This window comes from Procambarus clarkii, chromosome 24 (assembly GCF_040958095.1).
Source record: "Procambarus clarkii isolate CNS0578487 chromosome 24, FALCON_Pclarkii_2.0, whole genome shotgun sequence".
Taxonomy (NCBI): domain Eukaryota; kingdom Metazoa; phylum Arthropoda; class Malacostraca; order Decapoda; family Cambaridae; genus Procambarus; species Procambarus clarkii.
The window spans coordinates 28711430-28732081 of record NC_091173.1 but is presented as its reverse complement, the minus strand read 5'-3'; the positions used below and the strand labels follow the sequence as shown (position 1 = coordinate 28732081).

Below are 20652 nucleotides of genomic sequence, written 5' to 3'. Positions count from 1 at the left end.
AGCCAACTGCTGGAAAGGAACAGATCAGTGGTTGTGGTGGGTATTAAAGAGCAGGAAGGCTCTAATAGGACAGAGTGGAATGACAAGGACAAAGCAGCAGTGAATGAAGTACTAAAGGCACTAGACATGGAAGAGGCTGAGCATAGCATTGAGAAGGTTTTCAGGCTAGGATGGTACAACAAAGACCGAGACCGAATGATAAAGATAGTGTTTGCAAATGAGAGCACAAAGGAGAAGATCCTATCAAGGAAGAGCTCCTTGAAAAACGTGGGAAAATTAAAAAATGTATTCCTCCAGAGAGACATGACAAGGGAGGAGAGAGCCGTGGCGGCAGAAGCAAGGAAGAGGCGCAGGGCGAGAGGGGAAAACCAGGAAGTCACAGCTCCCAACACAACACCACCAGAAGCGAGGGGGGAACCCACAACCAGCTACCCAGTAACACCAGAAGGGAGGACAACCCCGCCTCTCTCCTCTGCATAGAAAACCCCCCTACCCCAAACCCTCCCTGTCCCCACTTCAATGTTCAGCCAAATCTCCCTCCCCCCACCCTTCTACCCCTCCCCTCCTCCCGAGTCCTCCCTCCCCCCCTTTCCTACCCGTCCTCCCTCCCCTTTCACCCCATGCCCTCCCTGTCCCTCCCCCTTCAGTGGATCCCCCACCCCTCATCCCAGTATCCTCTGAGACCCTGTTATCCACCTCACAGGTCCTCACACCCATGGAACACCCTCCCCCACCAGCAGAACACTCACCAAGGAGGCGATTTGAGAAGGGACAGAAGAAAGTGAGCCTCAAAGCGATGTACACTAACATAGATGGAATTACAAATAAAGCAAATGAGCTTGGAGAACGGGTACTAGAGGAAAACCCAGACATAATAGCCCTCACAGAAACAAAGATCACGAAAACGATAACAAAAGCAGTGTTCCCACAGGACTATTATGTTATGAGGAAAGAGAGGGAAGGAAGAGGTGGGGGTGGTGTAGCTCTGCTGGTAAGAAAAGGCTGGGATTTTGAGGAGATGGATATTCAGGGCTGTGAAGGTTTCAGTGACTACATAGCAGGTACCGTAACAAATGGAGGGAAAAAAATTATAGTCGTAGTCATATATAATCCACCACCAAATGACAGAAGACCTAGACAGGAATATGATAGAAACAACATGGCCTTCATTAACATAATAGAAAGAGCAGCTTCTGTTGCTAGCAGGAATGGATCTGGACTACTAATTATGGGAGACTTCAAACATGGGAAGATAGATTGGAAGAACAGAGACCCGCATGGAGGACCAGAAACATGGAGGGCTAAGCTGCTGGACGTGGCAACAAGAAACTTTCTAAGCCAGCACATCAAAGAACCAACAAGAATGAGAGGAGAAGATGAACCAGCAATGCTTGATTTGATATTTACCCTAAATGAGTGGGATATAAGAGAAGTTAAGATGGAAGTGCCGTTGGGAATGAGTGACCACAGTGTATTGAACTTTGAGTACCTGGTAGAGCTAGAACTTATCTCAACCAAAAAAGAACTAGGAATCAAAAGGCTGGCATACCGAAAGGGAAATTATGAACAGATGAGAAGTTTCCTAAGTAAAATACCTTGGGACACAGACCTCAGAGATAAGTCTGTACAGGGTATGATGGACTATGTTACCCAAAAGTGTCAGGAGGCAGTAAACAGGTTCATCCCGGCCCAAAGGGAAAAATCCGAGAAGCAACAGAAAAATCCATGGTATAATAGGGCATGTATGGAAGCGAAGAAACTGAACAAAAGGGCATGGATGAACTTCCGGAATAACAGAACACCAGAAAGCAGAGAGAGATACCAGAGAACCAGGAATGAGTACGTCAGAGTGAGAAGAGAAGCAGAGAAAAGTTTTGAAAATGATATAGCAAACAAAGCCAAGACCGAACCAAAGCTACTCCACAGTCACATCAGAAGGAAAACAACAGTGAAAGAACAGGTATTGAAACTTCGAACAGGCGAGGACAGGTATACAGAGAATGACAGAGAGGTGAGTGAAGAACTCAACAAGAGGTTCCAGGAGGTCTTCACAATAGAACAAGGTGAGGTCACTGTGCTAGGAGAAAGGGAGGTAAACCAGGCGGCCATGGAAGAGTTCGAAATTACGAGAGAGGAGGTCAAGAGACACCTGCTGGATCTGGATGTTAGAAAGGCTGTTGGTCCAGATGGGATCTCACCATGGATACTGAAAGAGTGTGTAGAGGCACTTTGCTCGCCACTCTCCATAGTGTATAGTAAGTCACTGGAGACGGGAGACCTACCAGAAATATGGAAGATGGCGAATGTGGTCCCAATATACAAAAAGGGCAAGAGGCACTTAACTACAGGCCAGTGTCCTTGACTTGTATACCATGCAAGTTGATGGAGAAGATCGTGAGAAAAAACCTGGTAACACATCTGGAAAAAAGGGACTTCGTGACAAATCGCCAACATGGGTTCAGGGAGGGTAAATCTTGCCTTACAGGCTTGATAGAATTCTACGATCAGGTGACAAAGATTAAGCAAGAAAGAGAGGGGTGGGCGGACTGCATTTTCTTGGATTGTCGGAAAGCCTTTGACACAGTACCGCATAAGAGGCTGGTACATAAGCTGCAGAGACAGGCAGGTGTAGCTGGTATAGTGCTCCAGTGGATAAGGGAGTATCTAAGCAATAGGAAGCAGAGAGTTACGGTGAGGGGTGAGACCTCCGATTGGCGTGAAGTTACCAGTGGAGTCCCACAGGGCTCTGTACTCGGTCCTATCTTGTTTCTGATATATGTAAATGATCTCCCAGAGGGTATCGATTCATTTCTCTCAATGTTTGCAGACGATGCTAAAATTATGAGAAGGATTAAAACAGAAGAGGACTGTTTGAGGCTTCAAGAAGACCTAGACAAGCTGAAGGAATGGTCGAACAAATGGTTGTTAGAGTTTAACCCAACCAAATGTAATGTAATGAAGATAGGTGTAGGGAGCAGGAGGCCAGATACAAGGTATCATCTGGGAGAGGAAATTCTTCAGGAGTCAGAGAAGGAAAAAGACTTGGGGGTTGATATCACGCCAGACCTGTCTCCTGCAGCACATATCAAGCGGATAACATCAGCGGCATATGCCAGGCTGGCCAACATACGAACGGCATTCAGAAACTTGTGTAAAGAATCATTCAGAACTTTGTATACCACATATGTCAGGCCAATCCTGGAGTATGCAGCCTCAGCATGGAGTCCATAGCTAGTCAAGGATAAGACTAAACAGGAAACGGTTCAAAGATTTGCCACCAGACTAGTACCCGAGCTGAGAGGAATGAGCTACGAGGATAGACTACGGGAATTAAACCTCACTTCGCTGGAAGACAGAAGAGTTAGGGGTGACATGATCACCACATTCAAGATTCTGAAGGGAATTGATAGGGTAGATAAAGACAGTCTATTTAACACAAGGGGAACACGTACAAGGGGACACAGGTGGAAACTGAGTGCCCAAATGAGCCACAGAGATATTAGAAAGAACTTTTTTAGTGTCAGAGTGGTGGACAAATGGAATGCATTAGGAAGAGATGTGGTGGAGGCTGACTCCATACACAGTATCAAGTGTAGATATGATAGAGCCCAATAGGCTCAGGAACCTGTACACCTGTTGCTTGACGGTTGAGAGGCGGGACCAAAGACCCAGAGCTCAACCCCCCGCAAACACCACTAGGTGAGTACAACTAGGTGAGTACACACACACACACACACACTCACACACACACCAATTCAGGAGTATGCGGCCCCAACATGGAGCCCGTACATTGTCAAGCACAAGACGAAGCTGGAAAAAGTTCAAAGGTATGTCACTAGACTAGTCTTAGAACTAAGAGGCATGAGAGGCAGAACTAAAAGGCTACGGGAAATGCACCTTACGACACTGGAAGACAGAAGAGTAAGGGGAGACATGATCACAACCTACAAAATCCTCAGGGGAATCGACCGGGTAAACAAGGATAAACTATTCAACACTGGTGGTATGCGAATAAGGAGACAGGTGGAAACTGAGTACCCACATGAGCCACAGGGACGTTAGAAAGAACTTTTTCAATGTCAGAGTAGTTAACGAATGGAATGCCTTAGGCAGTGATGTGGTGAAGGCTGACTCCATACACAGTTTCAAATGTAGATATGATAGAGCCCAATAGGCTCAGGAACCTGTACATCTGTTGATTGACGGTTGAGAGGCGGGACCAAAGAGCCATAGCGCAATCCCCGCAAGCACAAATAGGTAAGTACGAATACGTGAGTACACCCACCCACACTCACACACACACATACACACACACACACACCCACACACACACACACACACACACACACACACACACACACACACACACACACACACACACACACACACACACACACACACCCACACACACACACACACACACACACACACACACACACACACACACACACACACACACACACACACACCCACACACACACACACCCACACACACACACCCACACACACACACACACACACACACACACACACACACACACACACACACACACACACACACACACACACACACACACACACACACCCACCCACACCCACACACACCCACACACACACACACACACACACACACACACACACACACACACACACACACACACACACACACACACACACACACACACATACACACACACACACACACACACACACCCACACACACACACACACACACACACACACACACACACACACACACACACACACACAGTAAAACAAATAAAGTTACCTTGGCTGATGACATTCAATAAAACAATTTTATGCAAAGTGCATTTTACTTTCATATTTTTATATAAATTAATTTCATCTTGTAACACTGATCATGTGCTGTATTGATATCACATCAATTGTACAAAACAAATATTAAACACTAGAAACACGGGAATAGCAGTTATAAGGATATATTGTATTCTAACATTAATTTCTAGTGAATTTGAATGCTATAGGTCACTTAGCAAACAATTTACATCCAGAAACGCGCACCAAGCAATATCAACACTTAATGTACACCAACTTTACATGCAAAGCCTTTATTCCTGACACAGTGGCATATATCAATATCTGGTAATGATGTAATACCAATTAATAATGCCCATCATTTTTGTTTATATATATCATGCCTATAGACATACCTATTAATTCTTAGCTCTTTTTATATAAATTATGTAAATCTATACACAGAGCCATACTTATCTGAATTCGCCACTTCCGACTCGGTAGGAATCGGTAATTATCTCAGTTGGTTGGTCCACTTCTCCAAGGTGAGACTTGGGATCGGGAGACTGAGAGCTCCATGGCGTTTTTTCACAGGGATCAAGTAAGGAACGAACACACTCTGGCTCATCTGGACTAGCAATGTATCAAGAATCTTGAATAGTGTAGAACCTGTCATGAGGGCAGATATTCAACATTTGTCACATTTTACATGTTGGTTCTGTTTACATGTTATTAGTCACCCGTCAAATTGAATTGAAAATGATTAAGGCAAGGTAAAATTTGAGGATATTTAATAGTATATATATTAAAATTCTGCCTTTAGTTTTCCACACTTAAAATAACAGCACATTCAAATTAAAATCAACCTTAAAATATATTTGAACCTTGAAAATCTGAACCTCAGTACAGTACAAGGAAAACCATAAATTCTTTAAGAATTTGCTCTCAGACCCAAAGTTTCAAAACTTTTAATGAAACTCTAAACTGCTTTAGCATAAACATACTATAGTTAATCATATTTAATCAGTATTTTTTATATTGGTATACATTTAGTAGTAAAAATTATTAGAAAAATACTAAACCCTACTGAATTCTTACTTAACATTATAAAACAAGCATTGAATGTAATGAAATGCAATTTCTGGGTGAGCCCCAGTGGCTCCCTATAGCTATATGGTGAGATGGTTACCATCTACTGGGTCACATCAGCTGTAACGTTCTAGAGGCCTATTGAGGGCAGAACCCGACTCCATCACAGAGTCACAGGGAGCAATGACATTTACTACTGTCACCACATTCGGGATGGCATCCAGAAACTCGGCGAGACAAAAACAAACAAATGGTGGATTCAGGAGAGACCGAAGGCTCAAAACCAGCTGAAAGAGCTCCCCCAACTATGTAAACAAACTATCAAACTCTCTCACAACATGAGCGATTTTGCTCACCCAACCTACCTCACTCATTTGAGGGGAAAGGGGAGGAGGTGGCCTAATGCCAGCCCGTGTTCCCAAGCTCAGTTCTAGGGGAAATATAGGCAGCCACCTGACAACTTGGAAGGGAGGGGATCAGAAAGCCACAGAGGCTCACCCAGAAATTTACTACCAAAGCCACAGCTTGCCCAAAGGAAAAATGACTGAATGAAACACAACTGCTCGAACAACCATCAAGTCACCTGGGGCCAACTGAACACCAACAGATGGTGGTACTGCAACTAGGTCAAGGCTGTTCAAGGCAGGGTAAACGACACCAACCAAGAATATGAAATTTACTATCTTAGAAGTCTATAAAGTGAGAAACTACAGTAGAGAAAGATGTAACCCAGTGATGACCCAACAACACATCAAATAATGAAGAAATGACAACGTTCTGGTCTGTCTTGAGCCATTATCAAATCGTGTCTTAATAATGGTCCAGGACAGACTGAAAGGTCATTGTTTCTTCATTTTATTTATTGGTTGTGAGGGTATATATTTCTTCAATGATTGCAACTGCATGCAACAGCCCCAATCACAATGGTGGTCACCTTGGAAGCTATCAATTGACAGAAAATGTGTGCGAGAGCAGCCACATAGATTCTCTGTATCTCAAATAGAGAAGAGGTGCACACCACACTGTCTCTAGTCGAGTATGAGGAATCACCCGTCACTGGGTCGTCAGCCTCACTCCAATGCATAAATGCTATTCCAGAGAAATTACTTGGGGTCTCTATACTCAGAACCGGTACCCAATAATTAAGTGGAAAAAATGTATGAGGCAGTACGTAGGGAAATGCTGACAAAAAATAATAATGTTTATTCAGCAAATTTATTAATACATTGGGAGCTCTACATTACTTTAATCAAGAGTGGCTCAACAAAACCATACAAATCACACACAGCAGGAATCGTTCCCACGGTGTTGATATGAGAAGACACGCGGTCTCTACTCACTTGCACTGAACAATAGTGAAGTAACTGATTAATAGTGAACACCCCGACAGTTACTGCCTAACGACATCTGATTGGAGTTCCAACAGAACACTCGGGCAATACACAATAATATCAAGAAATTCACAGTAACACCATCAATAACACCAATAATGCACACAATATCACTGTATCATTGAAATCAATTTCACAATTATCTATTAATCATTGAAATAAACATACATCACTGAGAGACTATATGTGGTGTATGTTAATTCACTTTTACAAAGAACAAGTGCCCAGAGCACTTCCCACTCAGGTAAACATCTTGACATTTGTGGGTCACCTCAGTTGTTTTACCACTCAACTGAAGTGGTTGGAAAGGAGGTATACTTAATCGGTCGGTTAATTACCAAGATCTACACGGGGCAACCCTGGGAAAAGCAGTAGAGATTTGTACTTACTGTGGGCCGGCCTTGACACATTCCCTCCCAATACAAACACACATCCATAATAGTTGGATGATGATGTGTTGGCTGCACTGACACTGGCTTGACTCATGGATTGCATAGATGGCGGTCTCTTCTTCTCATTAACCTCATTCACTACCACACGTGGTTGAACATGCGAGGTTACTCGGTCAGCGTAATGGATGGCAACTCCAAAGAACATGCATGACGTACGTGAGACATGGGGCAGGGCATCACGGAACAATGAACGTGTTGGCTCCGTGTGCGAAGCTGGACTGTCACACTGCAACGTGTATGGTACACACACTTGTGGACCCTGGGTCGGCACTTTAGGGTGGGTTTTAGTCACAAAACAAAAGGATCGGGTAGCAAGTTTAGAATTATTTCAAATCTTTCAGTAATCAATCTGTAGATCACACACATAACTCTGATAACCTCAATCCTTCACTATGAACATGGATTGAACAGATAGTATCTAATAGCACTTGGCTTCAGTCTGTTAATCCTGTAACAGTCACCGGGTTATATGCAGACGATGAGTCACAATAACATGGCTGAAGATATGACGACAATAGTGCCAGTTCCATAATGATATATGACTGCATAATATGGTTTATTGATACATCACAGATCAAGTAAATATAATAGCTCCAAAACGTATAAAGTTCTTGATGATGATGGCTAACAACAAGTGTAAAATTAGAAAATAAACAGTAATATTGGTATAACTGTTTACACTACATTCAAGTGGAGGTCGCTAAATTATAGTGTGTAGAAGTGGGAGTGAACTGTACATCACTGGTGATTGTGGAAAAGTACTTTCTACAAAACTACACTAAATACTGTATGTGGCTGGATAGTAGCAGGATTATTTAATAACAACCTTCAGATAAGGTGTAATAACAACAATATTTAGATAAAATATATAGCAGCAGCAAAAAGTAAATTTTGCATTGTCACTAGAATGCATTCCCTATTTGCCCTCATTCAATGTTCACAAATGTACCATTTATGTCAATGTTCACAAATTCAATGTGCTGAAGTTTTACTGGAATGCATCCCTTAAAGGGCTCACTGTACCTTGTGACTAGCTCATCGATCCACTGTGACAGTTGTGGACCATATAAAGTTGAGTGAGAGGCAGAGACTTCCTGTGCTGAGGAGTTGCCATGATGTCCCAGACTAAGGAGGAGGCAAGTATTACTGAGATCTGCATCAGTGTAGGATCCCGATGGCCCTTTGTGTAGTGCCCTGAAAATTGCAAACAATTTCATCATAAAATTAAATTATCAATGAATTTCATAAAGAAAATACCATGTTTGGACAATGGGTGAAGATGGAAGTGGCACAACAGAACAAAAAGCTGAACATGTAAAGAATAGAGTGCAGCGTGAAATGTAATGCCCCAGTCCGAGTGGTTCCTTTGCAACTTCCCTTAGTTTCTGTTACCAGTACAATAAATATAGGACACTGATTGTCAGATTTCCAGTGACAATCTTGGTACACCAGGGACAAGTACATTTCTCCAGGCATAATGCCTCTGAATAATGTTTGGAATATTAAATTGGCAAACAAAATCCTAAAACAAGTTATTTCCCCCCTAATTAAATTACCCCCACCACCATCAGGTGGTACAACAGCCACCTGTTGTCGCTGTTGTGGTGGCCCCACCACTTCCAAGTGACCAAGTGGTGGGGCCTGATCCTTCCAAGACTCAGGAAATGAAGCCACTTCACATGTTTAACTGGTACAAATGAGACTACACTTATTATAGATAAATTGACTCGCCTTCTTTATGACTAAGTGTCCCTGCATAAGGGGTTCATGCTAAAAACAAGTTTGATGGTATGTATGCAGTTTATTAATATCTCTTGCTGTAAGGCCATTGCAGTGGCATAGATATAGCCATTTTCAGGTATTTTGTATAAGAGAAAGTATTTGATAATTTATTCATTGCTTATTTGTGACAACTTTTGTCCTTCCTTGTTTATGAGAGATAGGGTTCAGTGTTGGCATGTTGTATGCATCGTCTCAAGTTTGGTCTTTCAATCAGAAGTCATCTAGTATGGTCATATTGTACTATTTTCCAGTGTCTGAGAGGTTGTTTAACTCGTTTCCTTACTAGTTGAGTGAACATATATCTACTAACTAGTCCAGGGTCTGAATCTGCTGCATATATAGTTTCCTTGAGTGTTCTAAAGTATTTGTTGACATTGCTTGGGTAGGGGTCCAGTGTTTGTGCAGTTTTCACATAGGGTGTCTGCTTTTCCAAGTGGGGGAATATGTTGAATCCTCCCACCCAGTTAAAGCTGATGTAAACCTTGTCCCTTCTACTCCCAGGTGCATTTCCATGGGCATGTTGATGGCATGGCTATGCATCCGTGTTTCCTCAAATAACATTTAGCTTCATTGCTAGCATCTGTTTTGTTGTTTTCAGGTGTTGGCATGGAAGGTCTTCAAGGAGTTTATTGTGCTCCTGTTGGGAGCTTCCATCAATCAATCAGTAGAACATTGCCTGCTTCTGCTTTGTTCTGTGTAGTGAACTCAGTGGAGCGTTATAAATATAGTACTACAGATTCATGAATTCTCTACAAAATTAGGACATTTTACATTATATCTAATGATTAAGCAACTACATCACACAATTAAACAAAATTCATAAATTCATCAATGTGAGTGTTCTGTTACCTGGCCTCTTTGACTGATATTTGGCGGCCGTGCACGACCAGCAGCGGCAGTATGAGGAACGAGTGTGAGGCTGTCACAACATTATCAATCATCACTCTAACCATCCATGACCCGGGAAGCAATGGTTTACGCATATCAAAGTTGTGGGAAACTACCTGGTAAATGCTAAATAATTATAATTAGTGAGAAGCAATGCTGCAGATGTGGAATGAAATAAAAATATTGATGACATTATTATCCAAACCAAGTTGATCCAAGTCCTTCCTTTGTAGTGGGCATTCTACTGCAGAGAAAGTTCAGTTTCAGTGAAACATTTCTATTATGTTCTATTTCTTGACAATATGATTTTATTAAAACATTCTGTAAGGTAATTTGAAACTTAAGTTACAAATCCAAAAGTAAAATTTTATTTCAGAAAATATAACTAACAAATATATAGGGGAGCCGGTCGGCCGAGCGGACAGCACGCTGGGCTGTCAACCTGTGGTCCCGGGTTCGATCCCGGGCGCCGGCGAGAAACAATGGGCAGAGTTTCTTTCACCCTATGCCCCCTGTTACCTAGCAGTAAATAGGTACCTGGGTGTTAGTCAGCTGTCACGGGCTGCTTCCTGGCGGTGGAGGCCTGGTCGAAGACCGGGCCGCAGGGACACTAAAGTCCCGAAATCATCTCAAGATAACATCAAGATATATAAAAAATAAGTCACAATACTACTTATTGTGCCTACGGACCCAGTAGTACAGTCGAGTTCGTTCTTGATTAACAATAGAAAATTCCAGGTTAGAATCCCGGGTGGGACAAAAATGGTTGGGCACATTTCCTATCACCTAATGGATCTGTTCACCCAGCAGTAAGTAAGAAGGGATCTGACCCAGCTGCAGCTCTCCTGGTGGCAGCAATCGATACTAAAGGGTTCAAGCTAATTTCAAATAAATTATTTCCTTTCGTTTGGAGAGTTGTTTGGCAGTTTTAAGGCTTTGGTTCTTGTGACTCCAGCAGATGCCTATAAAGCTTTGATGACATTCTGATTTTTTCCCAGTGAAATGGCATAATGTCAATTACTCTCTGCCACTGTAAGGAGGGACCAGGTTTTGGCTCTGGTCAACACTAGGCCAAAAAGAACTGTGACTGATGTGACTTTTGTAGCTTGTATGTATCTCCCTGTAGCTATCTTGCTGATAGCAAGATAGCTACTGAGCCACAAAGGAATTCTCCTAGAAAAACAGGACACCCTCTTCCAGTGTGTCCCATTTTTACCCAGCCCAACCAAAATTATCTAGTCTGTAGAGTTCAGGTTCTTTCCTCTATGAGCTGGCTAATTTTGAGTCTCATTACTGGGAAATAGATAGGCTTATTTTCCACTCTAAGGCCTGCTGATGTGAAGTGGCTGTCAAGACTGGCTCTATTCCTGTGTTGTCAGCCCTTGTGTTTCACTTGAGGCTATGCATAGTTTGGCTGTTATTTCCTGAGCATGTGTCTTATCTGGCCGATTTACTTCTGTATATGTCATTATGGACAATTAAGATGTGGTTATTTTGTGGAATTGTGATTTTTGAGTCCAGCTTCTGGGGTCCATGAATGAGGCAACTGAGGAGGACTCCCAGAAAATGTTCCAGAGTGAAAGGGTTAATAGTGAAATTACAAACAGAAACAACATACAGTATTGTATATTTCCTACTACAAGAGCAAAACCAAAAAACAAGAAATTGTAAATATTAGGGCAACAGCTTACAGATGGAAACATGATGACAAGACCTGTCCTCCAGGTTCCAAGGTGATCTTCCCTTCAGCAGCAAGAGTTGAAGTTGGATCACTAAATACAACAAGTGGGTGCTGTACGGTGTCCTCTCCAGCAACTCTGGCATCACCTGTTACTCCTCCAGATCATCTTGTGACCACAGTTATATCATTGCTGGGGCCCAGAGCTCCACCCAAAGTGCGAAAAGCTTGCTCTTTCACATCAAATTTTGACCCTACCTTTAAAATTCTGTAAGAAAGACAAGTGTTGAAAAATTAGTCTTTGCATTCTGATAAAGTTTCCTCAAGGCTCAAGTGAGACATTAAATATTTACATTTTTATATTATTAATTGTTCTTAAATGTAAAGACAAGCCAATCAAATGATACTATTCATACTTACAAGTAGTATATGGTTTGTTTTCTCAAAGAACAGTCTATATTTGATACGTGGAAAAATCCAAGTCTCGATGGGAAAGGCTCTCAGGCTGTCAATATTGCCTATGTACTGAACCAAAAGTCCCCTGAAACAAAAACAGTCATATTTTTCTATCTTAATATGACCGCTATTCCACAGTCGACCTGCAATCACAATAAACATATTTTAAAGATACATACACGCTTTCTGTACAGAAAAAAAAATGAATAAGAAAATCTATTACAAATATAAACCTCTGCATTTATCATGAAAAACATATATGTGGGAATAAATTTATTACTTCAGCTATACAGTAATACGCAGCAACTCCTCTAGCCATCATAGATCACACAAATTTTGTTTGGAAATCATCTTGAATTGCAGAAACGCTCATTTCTGCTTAATGATATTACACGAGACATATAATGAAGCCATTCAAGTACTCTAGAGTCCTATCAAAGTGAGAGCTTCAGGTAAGTGTCCTTTAATTCCATCAGCTAATGATCCTTATAAATAGGTTTAACAGTATTGCACAAAGTTCTTGAAAATTATGTGATCATAATACAACAAATTAAAAATTATAATGACAAGGATCAAATCTAAGAAGTTTAATCTGAAGTATATAGCTACACATGAAACCCAGTATCAAATTAATACAAATTACAAATAAACCGGTGCTAGATAAACTAGTTTAAGTCAACAAACTTAAAAATCAACGGGATAAACTGAGTTCAGTGCAACCTTTATTCAGCAAACTTAATGGGACAAGGCCCAATTCTGCTCAACCACTGTCACTAGACATTGGAGCAGCGATCTTGTTGCTTGCAAGTAAGTGTTCAATCCCCTAACCGCTTAAGTGGTTTGGCACCATTTCTTTCCTCCATTTTATTCCAAATCCTTATCTTCAACCCATCAGAGTGCTACATATTCATAAAGGCTTAATGCTCTCTCTTTGTCTTCAACGAACACTTGTTAAGTGTTTGGCAAATTGGTGATTAGATCCAGCTTGCAAACATGCGTTGCAATTGGAGGTTCGCTGGAGCAAGGTTTGACAGATTGAGGTTTCCGTGTACTCTTCAACTTTCTGTAGTTTATATCAATAAATTATTCTTTCACATCAACTTATGACCAGTTAACACACATTAATTATAAGACTAATAATATCTGTCAAAGCATTTAACCACTGTGTGTACAATTAACACCATATCTTACCTTGACTGTATCACCAAGATGGTATGAATGAACCTGAAGAACTAAAGTTGCATACACATTGCATTTGTTCTTCTCGGCGTTGACGAGCTGAGCCAACGCCCTGGTACCGAGTCTAGCCCCTGCATGGTAGAGCGTCAAGGCTGCAGCATTTCCACCATCCAGCTTATCCTTGTTATGGTAACGATTTTTCAAGTAACTCGCTAGCCCAGGAGTGAATACCATTGAAAATTAGAAAAAAAATATGTAAGAAAATGATACACAGTATTATAGTGAAATATACTACGAAAAACATGGCTGCACAATATCTGGAAATCTTACAAAAAAAAAGGATAGCTTCATACTGCAGAAGCACAACCAGGACTAATAAGGTAAGCAGTAAGAAGGGATAGAAGACAAGATCTACCAGGACTTAGTTTATTGTATTAATACTATCCCAATGGACCCTAGCCTTAGTTCATAAAATAAAATAATAATAATAATACCGTAATAATGATAGTAATGACAGAGCCATAGGAAGAGCAATTGGGGTAAATAAGTTCAGCCTGAGACAGTTAGGGAGTTGTACAGACCAACTGGCATCACCTCGTGCTTGAGGTAATGCCCCCCCCCCCTCCCAGGCACAAGGTATATGGCCCATCCCCATACAAGAATGCTCATGTAGGACCAGTCCAAAAATGGAAGAACCATTCAATAGTTAGCAACTACTCACCTGTCTCATGCAAGATATTCACAGCAATCAAATCAATATTAAAATTTGTTGACCTGAACAATCTTTAATGTTGTCGGGTTGGTTAATTTGAGAATAGTGTAATAGCCCTGATGCAATTCACATACAGTATTAATAAAGAGGTCATTCATAAAAACTTTTAAAAATCAGATGATGATTTAAGATAATGTTGTTGTCTTATATGCTACAAGAAACTTTCCACATTCAAATAAAAAGAAATTATCAAAACCTACAAACTATTCTGCCTACAGAAAATTACTGCAAGGTAATAGAGATCGCGTAAGAATAAGCAACGGTGACCTACTATGGTGGATGCCAAGTGAGCTCACCAGTTCACTTTAATGGTTACTAGAGCTACACTTGGTCTCTTTCATTTTCTCAGACTCTTTATTACTCTTGCAAATGAACACGGCTTGGTCATACTTTGACTATATATGTCCTATTTATTGCAACCAAAATTATCTCAATGCCAGCATGTAATCCCTACTTTACCTATAATATGTCCAAACATGAACATGGTAATTATTTGACAAATATTTAAAGTTTTAAAAAAAATCGGAAATGTTCTCATTCTTATACAAGATCACTTCTTTAAAATAATATGGAGGGGGACTGCCAGATAAAACAGAACAGAAAAATTAGAGAGAAAATGATATCAACAGACATAAAACCATATAACTTATATATTAACAAATTGGTGAAATGTGCTTACAAGAGTAGTAGGGAGTGTAGAGCCATGCATCCATCTGGTTAATAATTGCTCGGCTCATCACTGGTTCAAAGTTGCGAGCAAAGAACAGGTTGCGTGATGAAGAAGCCTGAAACAAACAAGAATGTGAGTACAAGAAACTCCTCTTCCTAAGTGGCCCCTCAGTGTCACGCCGAGCAAGGGCCTGGATACTACAATTCTCACTATGTCTTCAATGACCTCTGCCCCACGGTTATGAGGATTTTTTCATATGGTCATGTCACCTGGCTGCCAAGAAAAGGTCAAGGTCAACTCACTACTAAACAGAATGCAGAATATTTCTCCTGAGAGCAACCAAGAAGCCTATATTAAAAAAATATATTTAATATTTATCATGAGTAAATGATTTAGTAATATTTTTTAGTATTCAGAAAAATTCAAGCATGAATGTAATGAAGCACCCTTTTCTGGCTGACTGCAGCAGCTCCCTGGTGCTAGTACACACGAACCCAGCGTTCTACCAGGTCTCTAGACTTGCTAAAACTTATCTAACAATAGGATCAGGAACTGTTGTGCTTGTAGAGGTAAGGGAAACATGGAGATCTGAGGTGGAACCATGTAAAACCCAGCCAGAGAGTAAAGGCGAAACAAAACAAACTACATTCAGTATCTTGATTATAGATCGAAGAGATTGAAACAAGGCAAGGAAGCTAGCCCAAGGTTTACAATTCATGCAACTGCTCCCAGCTGTGCTACCAGATGGGAATTAGGGCTCCTTTCAAGTTCAGCTACTCTACACCCTCACATAAGTGCTGTCACTCTAGATGCAACCTATCCCTCCCCCCCCCCCCTCAATGAAAAAACACCAAAGAGGACCCAGCACAGGTGGGTAAGGGCATCAAAAATCTCAATGGGCCCAAATATAACTAACAATTAGAGCCATTAAAATACCCAATAGTGCCAGACACGAGGGATGTGAAGCCAACTACTTCACGCCGAACTGCATAAACCAGACGTGAATAAGCATATGGAACCACATAACTAAACTGAAAGAATTCCTGTTCACCACTCAAGAAGAACCCCAGAAAGATACAAAGAATCCCCCACAAACCAGACTATTGCCTCGCGTCATTTATCGACTCTACAACAGGGCTGACAAGCGGGCCAAGTCCAAAGCACTACCCTGAGCAAAACAACTGAAGAGAAGCAGCTCCAGAAAGGAGGATGCCTGAACCCCTTCACAGCAGAATTTTCTATAGAGGAAATAGGAATGCAAAATGACACCAGAGAAGATGACACTAAACAAAAGTTGGGTGAACTTTTTATTTTTTTAGGACAGTTAAGGCTCGACTCCCACTCAACCCTCCCTGCCAAGGGCTTGAATCTAACAAAAATTACTAGCAAAGCATTTGACGCGCACAGTACTACTATGCTACAAGGACTATTGTAATTTATCTAGACAAGGAGAGTGGTCCCCGTTGAGATGATGGTGTAATACATGCAAGACCACGTGAGTAAAGGTGTGGGTTGGCCAGGTTCCAGCTAGCGTGGCTTCATTCTTCTATCTTGAATCAAGATAAGTAGCCTGTTTACTTCATCTGCACATCCCAGGTGAGTTTTATCCAGTCTTGGGATGATCTTGGATCCCATGCACCCTATGCCTCTATGAGCATACCAGATTCTGGTGCTTGTGTTAGACATGCCTACACAAGTTCAGAGGCCTGGTAGCATTTTGCTTCGAAAAGTCAGACCAAAATTATGCACTGTAGTAACACACACTTTAGCAAATATCATCAGTCAGTAATGGATTTTTTTAACTGAATTGCAACAAAAGATTTTCTTAACACAGGCAATGTAAATGCTTTCTGTTAAGGTTAAAGCAATGGTTGGAATATAGCTTCCAACCATTGATAATATAATTTTCACTCGATAATATAATTATAACTAACCTCGAGCTTGGGCCAGTCTCCTGGAATGAAGTCATTGGGTGAGCATCCGCACCAGTCAACAATGTGTTTGTACTGACACTTGTAACCCAGTTTCCTTTTCCAGTTAGTTACATGGAGATCGTTGTCCATGAATGACTGGCAGAATCGCGAGTTGCTCAAGACAGTATGAAAGAATGACTGGAAAAATAAAACGAGGGTTTAGGCTGTCTCTGAAAAGCCACAAATGTCTTTCGGGTAATCAGCATAAAAGTTCTAATATTGCACCTCATGCATATCTTCTTTGCTGGAAATTATGTCATTCATATACACTCAAGATTTAACTGTAATTAAATAGTTAACATATTGTTTCACATATTTAGGGGCAAATAAATGTGGATACATTTCAGCATAAAATATTTACAATAACACACACACGCATGTCAAAACTTTTAAACATAATAAAAATAAATTATATAATCACCGCATACAAAAGTGCAACTTGAATAGATAAAATTGTTAAGGAGCAAATTTTGAACGGGTTTCCATCAAGAACAAGTGGCCATAAATTCAAACTAAGAAAACAAGGGAAACAATACATTCATGTAAATTCTAATTTGTAAGCTATGGTAGATGGATGGAGAGTATTGAATGAAAGGGTTACATATGAAGTGTATATACTGTAGGTCAGAACCATTGAAAATTTCAAAACTGTAGGTGGCAAAGAGCACAAAAAAGATGACATACATATTTCTACGGTAATCTCTTGCTTAGGCAAGGAGATCCTGCCTATTCCATTACCGCCTATTCAACAACATGTTTGCATACGCCAGTATAGGAAATCAGCATCAAGAACAACAACAATATGTGCTCAGAAGCCTGTGTCTAGACAGACACCACCCCTCCCTCTACCCTCAAGTACCCGAGACACCAGGACACTGCTGTCTGTCTGGGGGCCCAGCGCCTCTCGACCAGCCCTTAATTGCTTGTTTGAGACTGCCGGAGATAGTTCCCTGCACATCATACATACAAAACAGTATTAGGAATGACATAATTGACAAAGAATTTTTGAAAACTGCAGCTTCAAAAACATGAGGACTAAAATTCGAACTAAGGAAACAAAGCTGCTGAAGAAACATTAGAAAGTTCACTATTTCAGAGTGGTAGACGGTTGGAACAAGTTAAGTGAAAAGGTGGTGGAAGCCTAAACCATCAGTACAGTAATTTTAAAGCATTATATGACAAAGAGCACCTGGGGGAAAATGGGGACACCATGAGAAACCATCATTATTTAACTACACCTAGGTAATTACATGAGTATGGGAAGGAACTACTCTTTCAGTGCATGAGTAGTGAACAGGAGGAAAACTTAAAGGTGGTAGTGCAAGACAACTAAATTCACAGTAATAAATGTAGATATCACAGAGAAATAAGAAATTAAAACAATTTTTTAACTAGATACCTGATGATGAAAAGGCAGGCCCAAGAGCAAATTGTTCCAACCTACAAGCAACATACTAGCACAAACACACACTGTAGAAACGGGAATAATTAAAATGAAATAAAATCTGAGACAAGGGGCACAGGCATTCTGGAATGCTTACCTCGGCAGGTAACAGCGAATAGGAATAAGATTTCTTGAGGCCTTTATCAAGCTGATCCGGACTGTTAACTACATATTCAACAAAATCACGATTGAGACACAGTCAGTCACTCCCTCCATCTACGGGAATTCCTGTTGAAAGAGCACGCAGTAAGATCAATTTTATGGGGAGGAAAATGAGAGGATTTAGTTTTTCTGTTAAAATTTATATATAATGTAATTAAGATACTGATAAGTTGAAGAATGGTGGTGGTTTTGAGATAAAACATATGAGATAAAGCAATTAATTAATAAACTGATGGACATAGTTCACATGCTTACAAATGAAAAAGCATTATATGAATAAGTGTTTGAAATGTGTGTGCTTGTATTTCATGGGATTATATGCAATAGTACTGAAGTGCAGACAGGTTCAAACCACTATGTACTACATGGCTATTATACCCGATAAAAAAATTTAAATAGATGAATTTTAAGTGTCATCTTCCTATTTCTTGATTTATTTGTGAATACAGTATACTGATATCAGTGGTGGTGATTATATTCCATAATTACACTTGACTTCTACCTTTTCCCGGTTTGGGGCCTTCTATTGATAATTACTTACTTCTCCTACCTTTTGTAAGTGAAGATTGAGAATGCACAATTAATGCTCCAAATTGGTCTTTGAAGTAGCTACAGTCTAAAAGTAATTAATGGAACTCTTTTAGCATTTCAAACTGTAATTCACTGGTAACACAAATTTCAGTCATTTGAACTGAGCAATGTAGGAAAACACTCAAATCAGATTGACTTTGAACAATTTTGGTGTGAAAGTGACTTGCGAAAAGTATTGAGCTTCACAATATACCAAACATAACTAGATTTTATGCAGTATGAACCTACAAAACAACAACAACAAAAATGAACCTATCAATAGCCTGCCCTTCATTTTGCCAAACATGCACACAAACCTAATCAACATTTACTTATGTCATGGTAAAGCAAGGGTTTATTTTCCATCCAAAGTGGCAATACCATTCAGGAACATGAGTGATGAGATTTTCCCAGATCGAAAAAAAACAATTCTGATAACATGTGACTAGTGCATCACAAAGTTTGAAATGTGTATTTCCATTCCAATTTCAAAGTCTGCTTTCATGTCAACAGCCTTAATAAGGCATAAGACTATATTTTTTATGTCCCATTTTTGGGACATCAAACCTGTTAGGTTTAGGTTCCCCCCTAGCTAAAGATACTACAATCTACGTGGCCATCCATCCAGTTATTGGCCAGACGCAAAGATGTTTAAAAAAATTGCCAAATGATCCGCATATCATGCACTGCATCACGCCATTCATATTCCATCACAAGAATTCATAAAAAAACTCCATACAATATATTGAAAAGCTGAACTGAGCATGCTATTCATATTTTGCTCATCACAGTTCACCATTTCCCAATTAAAACAGTATTGAAGGATTAATGGTCTGTAATAAGTAGTGACAAGATAAACTGTAAGTGATCAAAAGTGAATGAAGAAGTTTACACAAATGCTGAAGAATTTGTTGAATTCGTAATGCAATGACATTCAGTTTGAGCACTTTATAAAGATTTTAACTAAGCAAGAACTATTAAACTAAGTTATTAAAATATTTTTTATCCCTACACCAATCAGCAGTTGATTATTCACAACATTAGCCCTAACCAGTAAGCACGAATACCAGCGTTAAATATAATGAAACGCCATTTTTTGGGTGAGCTCCGGAGGCTCCCCCGGGGATATTCCGGTGAATATTCTAATGTCAGTCTTTGGCATCAGTCATGTGTATGGAGTTATGTGGGCCTACTGGGGACCATGAGCTAGAACCTGTTCTCCTCAGAAGAGGCACGAGGAGCAATGGCCTATAGAAACCCCCGTGTGGTTGGAAGCATTCTATGTCTGTCATCAACCGGGTTTGGCACCCAGAAAGGTAAGCGTCCCAAAACAATCCCCTATTCTGGTGAAAACTGCTACAAAAAGCCGA

The 20652-nt window shown here is 40.5% G+C and overlaps 1 pseudogene; it reads right to left on the bottom strand.

The window, feature by feature from the left end:
* Positions 1-5249: 5249 nt before the first annotated feature.
* On the bottom strand, positions 5250-19666 carry LOC138367994 (xylosyltransferase 1-like; annotated as a pseudogene).
* Positions 19667-20652: the final 986 nt, after the last annotated feature.